The sequence below is a fragment of the Cyanistes caeruleus genome, chromosome 16, assembly GCF_971803275.1.
Source record: "Cyanistes caeruleus chromosome 16, bCyaCae1.hap1.1, whole genome shotgun sequence".
NCBI lineage: Eukaryota > Metazoa > Chordata > Aves > Passeriformes > Paridae > Cyanistes > Cyanistes caeruleus.
The window spans coordinates 1,971,327-1,982,928 of NC_141716.1; the positions used below are offsets into that span (position 1 = coordinate 1,971,327).

The 11,602-nt window shown below is 46.3% G+C and overlaps 1 long non-coding RNA gene across 1 annotated transcript; it reads right to left on the reverse strand.

The window, feature by feature from the left end:
- Positions 1 to 8,022: 8,022 nt before the first annotated feature.
- On the reverse strand, positions 8,023 to 10,994 carry LOC147650117 (uncharacterized). The gene is made up of 2 exons (XR_015277113.1): positions 10,925 to 10,994; positions 8,023 to 8,196 (listed from the first exon to the last, which is right to left on the reverse strand). It is a non-coding gene; the product is annotated as an uncharacterized LOC147650117 (long non-coding RNA).
- Between the last annotated feature and the right edge of the window lie 608 nt (positions 10,995 to 11,602).

Consider the following 11,602-nt stretch of genomic DNA (forward strand, 5'->3'; position numbering starts at 1 on the left):
CTGCTATGTGCCCATCTTCTCCCAGCACAGCCTCACATGTCATTTCTGCTCCCAGGAAGTTTGCTTAGGGATTATGGAGCTGTAATTCCTGGATACTGACCACCCAAGAGCCTCCAGACCAGCTTCTCAGTGAGTTTCTCAGCAGGGTCAGTGACACTGTGCTTTTCCTCACCTGGGTTTCCTGCTCCCCATCACAATTTGTCCCATGGGTCACAACTTTCCTTGTCCTCAGCTGGAAATGGTCAGCAAGAAGTTCTTGACTTTCACAAGAAGAGAGAACATTTCCATAATGAGTGTGAAGGGTTTGAGCTGGACATTGTGGGTGCAAACAGAGCCTTTTTTATCACAGAATTATTCAGGTTAGGAAAGAACTCCAAGATCATTCAGTCCAACCTCTGACCATTTGTGTCAGTTTGGACCACAGCAAGTGTAATATTTTTAAACATAACAAAAACATAAAGGACATTCATCTAAAGGCAGATTTTAATTACATTTTATCAGTGAGGTCTTGATTTGCCAGCACCCAAACTCAAGACCAGCCTGTTGGTTGGTAGCCCTGAGTGAGCCACTGGGTTGTTGTTCCAGAAATGCTTCCTGACTTCTCTGTTTATCTTCATTATTTCCTGCAGTGGAAGGCACACAGAATTTAAAACTCTTATTGTCCAGCTCTCTTCTGAGGGGAAAAAACAAAGACAAAAAAATTGTCTTTCTGAAGGAAATGATATAAAATAATGGGTTTGCAGTGGCGCTGGAAGCTGACTCACCTTTGCACCCCACACGTGCTGTGCCACATCCCCCCAGTCCTCCCTGCAACCACCTCCCTCCCATCAGTCCAATGTCTGAAAAGCAAAGCCAGATTCTGGATGGATTTATTCCTGTGCAAATCCAGAGCCAACCTATCAAATCCAGCAGATTTACCCTTTGTCTCTACCCAGCTCCAACACCATCCTCGTGGTCCCAACCTCAGATTCCAAACATATTTAGGCCCTTTTGAAAACAAGTCCAGCAAACTTCAGTCTCTAGCTCCAGGCAAATTAAATCTGCACTTCAGAAGGTTTTTAGTTATGTCAGAGAGGTGATTGCAAAACTTTGATATTGTAAAAGTAACACCAGTTGTATCACTATAAAGCACTTTATACTGGTACAGCTCCTTTTGCTCTGCTGGACCACTTTTACAGCAGTGCAAGCACTTTCATCCCAGTATCCTTCAGCCTAGTGCTGTTTTTGGCTTTGATTATGCCAGAAGAGATGTGAAGAGTAGATGAAGTTTCAGACAACACTTATTTCTTGTACCAAAATGTCTGCACAATATTTTCTCGGAGAGCATTTTTAAAAGTGAACTTGCAGTACCACTGGACTTAACTGCAGAGTAATAAACTTCCAGTTCATCATCCCTCTCAGTTCATGAAATGTCTTCAGGCCTTTGTAAAAAGCCCTGTTTGAGACAACAGATTAAACACTAATCCTGGCGGATCGTACAGCTCCACTTCACACCATCGAGCTGAGCAAACTTCTCTTCTTATCCTTTTTTTGATCCAAGTAAAGGCAACAAATTCATTTGTTAGATTCCTTAGATGAGATAGCAGGGGGGAAAACGTATTTCACGATCAGTATTTCACAAAGAAAATGAAAATAACATTTTTTTACGTTAAAGGCAGGGAACGCTTTCCCCATCCTCACATCCTCACATCCTCACAACCTCCTGAATGGTGGGGTATTGCTGAGGGTGATATTTTCACACAGAAAGCGCTCCAGGTGACAGGAATGGCATGCCCAGGAGGATATGCAGGTGCCCACAGCCATTTCCCTGCAGCACCCATCAGCCACAGAGCTGTGTGGTGTTTGTGCATCCCTTGGGGAGCGGGCTGGCGCTGGGGCAGCAGCTGGGCTCTGCTGGCAGAACACCCTGCAGGGTGTGCAGGGCAGGACCTTGGCTGGAATGTGCAATACAGGTTGCAAAAGCTGACAAGCTCAACAGTTCTCATTTGGCTCAGGGTACTTCTCTGTCCTATGTCTCTGGTACAATGCGCCCTTTTGTCTCGTGCTCAGGCACCTCTCCTTAATCCTCTGTTGGTCTTTTTACCCTGTGTGTTTGTTTTGGGTTTTATTACCTGGAACATGTCAGCACGAATCAGGAGGGCCCCATCCCCATTTAGCTGATGGAGCTCTGCTGGCCACACCGGTGGATTTGGATGGGTTTGCTCTGCCCCAGCGCTCCTGGCTCATCACACGTTTGTTGTCGGCAGCATCCTCAGGTTACGTCGTGACCCGTGCTGGCAGCATTCTCTTTGGAAAACAATAAGGAAAATAAAAGAATCAAAAGCTCATTTCTCTTTAACAAACAAAATGTATATACTCCAAACGGCAAAAAAGGCGAGATTAAACCCATTTTTTATACGAACAACGCAAACGGGACTCGTGGTGACTTTCCCTGGCGAATGTCTCGGTGCTCCTGCACTCATTTTGTAACCAGTGCATGCTGTATAGAAAATATTGCCTGTAACTTAGAGAGGAGGGGGCCAAGCTGCTCTTCCTCGGGCACTGCAGCTTGTTTGGATGAAAAGTTGCGCCTTTGATGCATTTTTATACTGTACATATTTGTATATATTAACTATATTGCCATGTTATGAACACAGATTTTGTTATATTTGCTTGTTTCGGTTTCCTACAAAAAAAAAGAAAGAAAAAAAAGTGGTCCATAATGGGGGATATTATTTTTGTTTTTCCCATAGAAAATACGCTTGTAATTTTTGTTTGTTTGTTTTCTTGGTCATCATCTTTTAATGGGTCATAAAGGAATTCGAGAGGAGTTTTTGGAGGAACTCGGAGAAGCAAGTCTGTGTTTGCATGAGACCTGCCCAATTGCTGGCTAGAAAGGGGGGCGGGGGGAAGAGGGGAAATCTAAGTCAAGTTTTGCTTTTCAAGCATGCTTAGTCCCACGGGAAACCCATACATGTACAATTATTCTCTTTGTATTTTATCTAATAGTGCCTGAATTATTTTTTTTTAATGTCTTCTTGGAGGAACAATTCATAATTGTCAAAATTTGAAACATTAGCTTAATTTTGTTTTCATGACCTCTCATTTCTTCTCCTTATTTATTTTGTTGCTGTTTATAATGGGCCCCAAGGCCATCTCTGACATTGCAGTGTTCTTCTTCCACATTAAGGATGTTTTTAAAATTACCGAGATTATTGAGCCAACAGGCTGCTTTAATCAAAACCATGTTTCACTTGCTTTGGATGATTATGAATGGTCCTTGCATGGAAAAAGCCCTTTCTGCTGGGAGGACCATACCATCTAGTGGCCCCAGAGCTTCATCACACACAGACATCTTCCCAATATTCACTTCCTCCAAGCCTGCCTGGCAATTTGGCTTCCAATTATTTGCTTATTATAACTAACTTCAACTAAACAAATTGATAATGTTAATGGCTTTTTTTTTTTTTTTTTTTTTTCCCCTCCCTTCGGTTGATTGCTAAATAAATTCGTATAATTTATACTAGAGGAGATTATTGCTTTTATTGTTTTGGGTTCCCCCAAACCAATTATTAACAATCAGGACTATGTATCTCATTAAATTTAAATCAGGTCAAACCTATTTATCTAAGGCCTTTTCTGATTTACAGGAAGATGACTGCATTCCAGAGCATTTAAAATGTATTTCTGTGTATGATTTTGTAGCATTGAAATCTATTAACAGTGATTTTATTTGTTCTGTATTTTCACCACAGTAAAGACATTGTATTAAAAAAAAAAACATCCCTCAACTTTCCCACAGAAAATGTTACTTTTTATGCCCAGGGATTTTTTATTTTTTTTAATAAAATCACTGCAGTTTTAGAACTGTAATTAAAGCCCTGAATAATAGATCACACATCTTTATCTGTTGTGTTTTAAAGGAAAAAAAAAAAAAAATAGCCCAAACTGTTCACATAATCCTGAATGCCTCATTTCCATAAAAAAGGTTTCTATACATATATTATTTACATTTTTAAACATGGTAATTCTTCCCTTTGTGGCATAAAATGTCTCTTTTCCACTGCAGCTACTGGAAAGCGAGTGCTCACATCTGAAATGTTATCGTAATTTGCATCAGGAAACCCAACTGCAGACATTAAGGACTTGGGTGTGTTCAATTATGATTTTGCTGGAGGCTGTCCCTCATTTTAATGCTGCACTCATTGAACTACCTTTCTGAAATCTAGCTGATATGGCTCACCACAGACATGCTTCACAACATCATTAGCTTTGCAAATGGCTTCATTTCAGTCAATGCAGACTTCAGTTTTTTTGGCCAATTGTAAAATGGAAATTTGAAAAGGGAAAAAAAAGAAGAAAAAAAAAAAAAAGAAAAAAAAAACAGATGCACTTAAAACATGAAAAGAATTATTTATATGATAAAAATATATTTAGATTTTCAAAGCACAAGACTGAACAGAAGTGCTCTTTTTATGCTTTCTGAAGATGTTACTGTTAAAAGTCTTTCTACATCAGGCTTAATAAATCTGTAATGACATTTGATGGATTGATTTTTGTGTGGGTTTTTCTTTTCTTTCGTTCTTTTTTTTTTTTTTTTTTGCCTTTCTTTCTCTGCAGAGAATGAAAAAGACTGACCTGGAGAGGCTGTGGGAGTACAAAAACCACAGGAATGTGCCTGTTTCGGTAAAACTCACACAGGATTTCTCACAGGCTCCTTTCCCTTCGATAATAATCACTGAAAGGAATAAAAAAATGGGGGGAAAAGCAACACCACCACCCTGTGTTGGTTTTTCCTGATCTCTCCTCTCCCTTCTGTGGCTCTGGGGTGATTTTTGGGGTCCCCATCCTGCAACACCCAGCTCTTCTCTTTTATTTTCCAAAGTGATTAAAAAAAAAAAATAAAAAAGGAATATATTGCACACATTTCAAGAAACCCCTCTAGGGTAAAATAAAAAATATATGTAGATGGCTAAAATAACAAATGAATCATAAAACTTCGAGATGGAAAAGGACTATTAGATCATCCAATCTATCTTGCTGTCTGCCAAGGGAGGTTTGCTCCCCGCAGACCGTTCCCCCGGGCTCTGTCTCGCCTCCCGCCTGATCTCCCAGCCGGGAACGGCTCTCACGGCTCCAGAATGTTCCAGGGGATGGGGCCAGCTCCTGCCTGGGGCAGCCTCACCTGCCCAAGGATTGCAGTGCCCCCCTGGGAGGGCTCTCAGCTGCCCGTGGCCCTCCTGGGCTGTGGGACTGGGATTGGGATCCCCAGGGATCCACTGAGATCAGCAGAGCAGCAGGGATCCCCAGGGATCCACAGAAATCCACTGGGATCCACTGAGATCAGCAGAGAGCAGCAGGGATCCCCAGGGATCCACTGGGATCCACTGAGATCAGCAGAGAGCAGCAGGGATCCCCAGGGATCCACAGAAATCCACTGGGATCCACTGAGATCAGCAGAGAGCAGCAGGGATCCCCAGAGATCAGGAGACATCCCCAGGGATCAACAGGGATCCACAGGGATCACCAGGGATTACCAGGGATCAGCAGGGATCCCCAGAGGGCAGCAGACATCCACAGGGATCCACAGGGATGCACAGAAATCCACTGGGATCCACTGAGACCAGCAGAGATCAGCAGCAATCCCCAGGGATCCACAGAAATCCACTGGGATCCCCAGGGATCCACTGAGAGCAGCAGAGAGCAGCAGGGATCCCCAGGGATCAGCAGAGATCCACAGGGATCCACAGAGATTGGCATGGATCCCCAGTGATCAGGAGACATCAGCAGGGATCTCCACAGACCTACTGAGATCACCAGGGATCAGCAGGGACCCCCAGAGGGCAGCAGACATCCCCAGGGATCCACAGGGACCCACAGGGATCCCCAGAGATCCCCAGGGATCCCCAGGGATCCCCAGAGATCCCCAGAGATCCCCAGGGATCCCCGACCCCCCGTGCCAGAGCCCAGCACAGCATTCCCAAACCCTGCAGCATTCCCAAGCCCTGCAGAGACGGCTCCAATTCATTCCAAGGGTTTGAATTCGCTGCTCTCCCTTTTCTTGTTGTTTAATTATTGGTGATACACTCCAGCAGGAGAACAAACAAACAAACAAATAAAATCCACCCTTCAGCTTCTCAGATGGATGTTTTGGCTACAGGGCAACTTTGAAAGCTGGTTCAGTTGTTTTTCTGCTTTCATTTTTTTTTTTTTTTTGTGCTGCTCCTTAAAACTGTCTTGATTTAATAAAAGTTAAATGTTTTCATAGGAAAATCAGGCTGGGTGGTTTGTGATTCTTTTATGTACAACACGGATATTACATTATTCAACAATTCAGGAATCAGGGTGACTGTGCCTGCCTTGACTGTTTGCAGTGGGAGCGGTGGGGAGGCAGCAGAGCCCAGGGGATGCTGTGACACCTCCCTGACACCCACGGGACACAGGGGACATCCCCTCAATCCCTGGGAACATCTCCAAGGACGCCAGGAGGGAGGTGACAGCTGTTCCCAGGGACAGGACGAGGAGCAGCCTGGGGCTAAGGCCTCTGCCACCTCCTCTGTGTCCTAAAAAACCCACCTGAAACCCTGAAATCCGAAGTGTGAAGGCCTGGCTGGGGCCCCTGGGCTCCCTGGCTGTTCTGCAGTGACCACTGGGGTTGGACACTTCAGGTGGCACTGCACTACAGAAGAATTAAACTACATAAAAGACAGATTTCCCAGAGAAATCCACCTTAAATACATTTCTTTTTTTTAGAAATGGATGCCAGCTTTATGTTAATACTCAACTTTAGTTTATCATGATGCAAGCACAGCTACAGTTCCTTGGTTACCAGTTGTGGCCCTCCACCAAAAAGTGCTTTTTGCTGTCCAGCTATCACTTATTGCTACTTTTAAAGCATTCCCAACCAAATTCACTGAATCTGGCCAGTGGTGTGGGGCAGCTCAGGTGGGATTAAGGTGTCCTTAATAGAGTGGCCTCTATAAATCTGTGCCAAAAATCATTAACAAATCTTTAAAAAAATAAAAATCCAGAACCAAAGCCAAATCCAAAGCATTTTGTGCACCGGGATATTCAATATTCCCCTTTAACTGATAAAAGCTGAACAGTGTCACAAGCGTTAAAGAATTTTGTTTGCTTGTTTTCCCAAACTAATAAAACACCAATAGCTCTGGCTAAACTCATCCAGAACATATTGAGGTTAAATTAACAAAAGGAGAAGCCCCTGAGCTCAGGCAAACAGCAATAATGCCTGCTTGGAGAAGGGGGAAACCACATTTTTATATGAAAAGTCCATCTGTAAGCAATTGTGCTAATGCTTTAAAGATGATCAGCTCAGGCTTTTGGAGTCAAACAGGAAAACAACCCAAAATCTTATCAGGAAAGAGATTTTTCAACCTGGAAACAGATTCTGTCAAAATGTCAAAGGCCCAGATTTAGGTTCTGCCAAAAGAGACTTTAACAAGACCCAGTTTGAAGAGAAATGCTGAGTTCAATTACCTTGGACCTCGTGTAACAGCTGGAGGGAGGCCAGAAATGCAACCCCAAGCACAGCCCTGAAGGGGAACCCAAAGGAAACTGAAATTAAATAATGCCAAGCCTCATCCTCAGCCCCTCTGAGAACACACAGAGTGAAACTACGGCAGGTGGAAAAACCCAAAAACCTGAGCCTGGAAATGTTCCCTGGACAATCCAGAGCCATCAACTGAGAGCAGGAAACATCCCAGAGATCAGGAATATCCCAGCCTGCTGCTGGAAAACTGGGAGGTTTCAAAAGGCTTTGGTGGGAGGGAGCTGGAAAGAAACAGAGGCAAAAAAAATCAAGTTTGGTGAAAATGTATTTCAGTGTTAATTATCATTTCACTCAGTTCTGATCTTCTCTTTTCCCAAACTATTTATGCTCAACTTTGACATTAAAATTTCATTGGGTTTGCTCAGATCTACTTTATTTAGCAATGTTTAATTAGACTTTTGAGAGCATACATATATATATTTATTAAAAATTCAGAACTACCCTAAACTGAAATAATATTTCATGACAAAATGTGATTTTTTAAATTTTATTTTATTTTGCTTTAAGTGCAAGCTCATTCCTGAATTTCCAGAATTCTCAGTAAAAAGAGAAGCCCAAGGTTTCCTTGGCTCACAGGGATAACTCAGGCTCTGCCCGTTCAGGCTTTCCCACTTGTTCCACTGAAGGGATGAAATCACAGGAAAGTTCTTTGGAATTAGAAGACAAAAAAAAAAAAATCAGTAATTAGGTCACGACTTTCAGAGAGGATTAATGAAAACATTTCACACGTGCACAGTGAGTTTGAAACGCCGGTGTGCATTTAAATGTGCATTTAAATGTGCATTTAAATGTGCATTTAGTGCAGTTATTTATGGGGCTGAATCTGCTGGTGCAGAAGGTTCTGTCCTGGGGATGGGTCCCACATTCCAGCCCCCAAATTTCGGTGGCAACAAATTTCAGGAAACAGGGATGTGGGGAGGAGGGAAAATCAGGGATAACCTTTCGGGACGGGCAGATTTGCTGCTGTTCACATCCCGGAGCTTCCCGGCCGTTCCCGGTCCTTGGAAGGCTCCGCGCCTCTCTCGGGCGGGGCCGCTCGGGGTTGGTTGGGAGCTTGGGTGGAATTTGGAGTGAATTTGGGAATTTGCACTGAATTTGGGAATTTGCACTGACCCGGTCCTGGAGCCGCGGCTCCGGCTCCGCTGCTTGGCCCACACCGCCCCCTAATGCGGGATGTGCCCGGGAGCACCGGGAATAGCGGGAATAGCGGGGATACCGGGAATAGCGGGCACCGGGAATAGCGGGAATAGCGGGAACACCGGGAATAGCGGGAATAGCGGGAATAGCGGGAATATCGGGAATAGCGGGCACCGGGAATAGCGGGGATAGCGGGGATACCGGGGATACCGGGAATATCGGGCACCGGGAATAGCGGGAATAGCGGGAATAGCGGGAACACCGGGAACACCGGGAATAGCGGGAATATCGGGAATAGCGGGAACACCGGGAATAGCGGGAATAGCGGGAATAGCGGGAATAGCGGGGATACCGGGAATAGCGGGAATAGCGGGAATAGCGGGAATAGCGGGAATAGCGGGAATACCGGGAACACCGGGAATAGCGGGGATACCGGGAATAGCGGGAATAGCGGGAATAGCGGGAATATCGGGAATAGCGGGCACCGGGAATAGCGGGAATAGCGGGGATACCGGGAATAGCGGGAATAGCGGGAATAGCGGGCACCGGGATTAGCGGGGATAGCGGGAATACCGGGAACACCGGGAATATCGGGAACACCGGGATTATCGGGAATAGCGGGAATATTGGGAATACCGGGAACACCGGGAATACCGGGATGCCCCCAGGAATGCCGGGCACAGGGAATACCGGGATGCTCCCAGGAATGCCGGGCACAGGGAATACCGGGATGCTCCCGGGAATGCCGGGCACAGGGAATACCGGGCGGGCACCGGGAATACCGGGATGCCCCCGGGAATGTCGGGCACAGGGAATACCGGGCACAGGGAATACCGGGATGCCCCCGGGAATGCCGGGCACAGGGAATACCGGGATGCCCCCGGGAATGCCGGGCACAGGGAATGTCGGGCGGGCACCGGGAATACCGGGATGCCCCCGGGAATGCTGCTCCAGAGCCCTGGCACCGGGGATGGAGCTCCCAGAGCCCTTCCCGGCCCTGGAGCAGCCGGTGCCCCCAGAGATGGGATCCCTCGGGATGCGGCACTCACGGAGCACAGGGAAGGAACCTCTCCCATCCCCGGGACATTGCAGAGGGGTTGAAAGAACCAGGGCAGCTCCTGGAGTTCTGCGTGCCGGGAAAAGCTACAAACACAGGGCTAGCAAAGGGGGAAACTTGCAGAGAGGGAACATTATTCCCAATATGCAGATTTCCCGTCCTGCAGGAAGGGCTGGGCGCTCTGCTTTCACACAGACAGGAGGACAAACAGCGGCTGTGGCTGCCCGGACAGACAGAAGCGATCACACAGCGAGGGATGGGCTGCGAGGACACCTCACCTTTCCCCTGGAGCTCGAGGCGAGCCTGGGCCAGGAGGAGAAGCCTGAAGCCAGAGCAGTTTGTGCTTTGCAATGCTCACCCCAGCAGCCTCCTCCATGGAATTCTGCTCCAGCTGCTCCCCTAACTCCCCATTTTTGCCGTGTTTCACACCTGACCCAATCCCGGACTCTGTGTCCACCAACAAAAACCTCCAGATGAAATAAAACTTCGCTCACACCTGCCCCTCGATCCAGACAGCTCGCATCGAAATGGGCATTCCTGCAATTAGCACGTGATTACTCAATCTGCATAATTACACGTGCTAATCATGCTGCAGCATGTTTGGAACTGCCAGATCTCATTTTCCCACTAATCCTGGATCATATGAATATCTTCAGTAGGAACTACTACTTTAGATGTTATGAATTAATATTAAGATGAAATTGAATTAAATGTACTGATTTTAATGTCATGAATGCACTCATAACTATTTTTTTCCCCTGAGAACCATCTGCAATTTAGAGACTTGCTAATCCTAATTAAATGCACTTTTCTCAAGTGTGTGCAAATGAACAGAGAAATCTGCTCGGGAAAGCACTTGCGTATTTTCCTCTTCACAAAGGGGGAGAAGAAACTGTTTGGAGGTTTAATATTAGCTCTTCCTCCTAAGTGAGAACGAGTTGCTTCCTTTCAATTTCAGGACCCAGAGCAGTCAGAGATGGATCTAAAGGGGAAATTTGCTAAAAGCAGAGGAGGAGGAGCCCCAGAACAAGCGCTGCTGCTCTGAACATTGACACGGGAGTTCAGCTGTGCCTTCCATGCCTTTGGATGGTGCTGGAAATCCCAAATTCTGCTTGGAGCAGCAAACAGAGCCTGGTACTCACAGGTACCAAACACACAGAATGTTCTGTCCTGGTTCTCACCTGTACCAAACACAGAATGTTCTGTCCTGGCTCTCACAGGTACCAAGCACAGAATGTTCTGTCCTGGCTCTCACAGGTACCAAACACAGAATGTTCTGTCCTGCCTCTCACCTGTACCAAACACAGAATGTTCTGTCCTGCCTCTCACAGGTACCAAACACAGAATGTTCTGTCCTGGCTCTCACAGGTACCAAGCACAGAATGTTCTGTCCTGGCTCTCACAGGTACCAAACACAGAATGTTCTGTCCTGCCTCTCACCTGTACCAAACACAGAATGTTCTGTCCTGCCTCTCACAGGTACCAAACACAGAATGTTCTGTCCTGCCTCTCACAGGTACCAAACACAGAATGCTCCCACATTTGGAGGGTTTCACCCTCCCCAGCAGCGCTGCTTTTATTAAATCCAGAACCTGGCCCAGCCTGGACATCCACGAGGCTGTGCCCCCTCATTAATGCCCCCTCATTAATGCCCCCTCATTAATGCCCCCTCATGGGGCTGGTGCACCCTGGGCCTCTCCTCAGGTGAATTCCCTTCTCCCAAGGCTGAGTTGCCTCAGACCAGTCTCCCCCCGATGCTTTCCACGCTGATAATTTGAGTTTTGAGGTGTGGTCAGAGGTGCTGGTGAGGTCGGGGGCACCACAGGAGAGTTCCAAGAGCACAGCTGCCCTAGGAAATT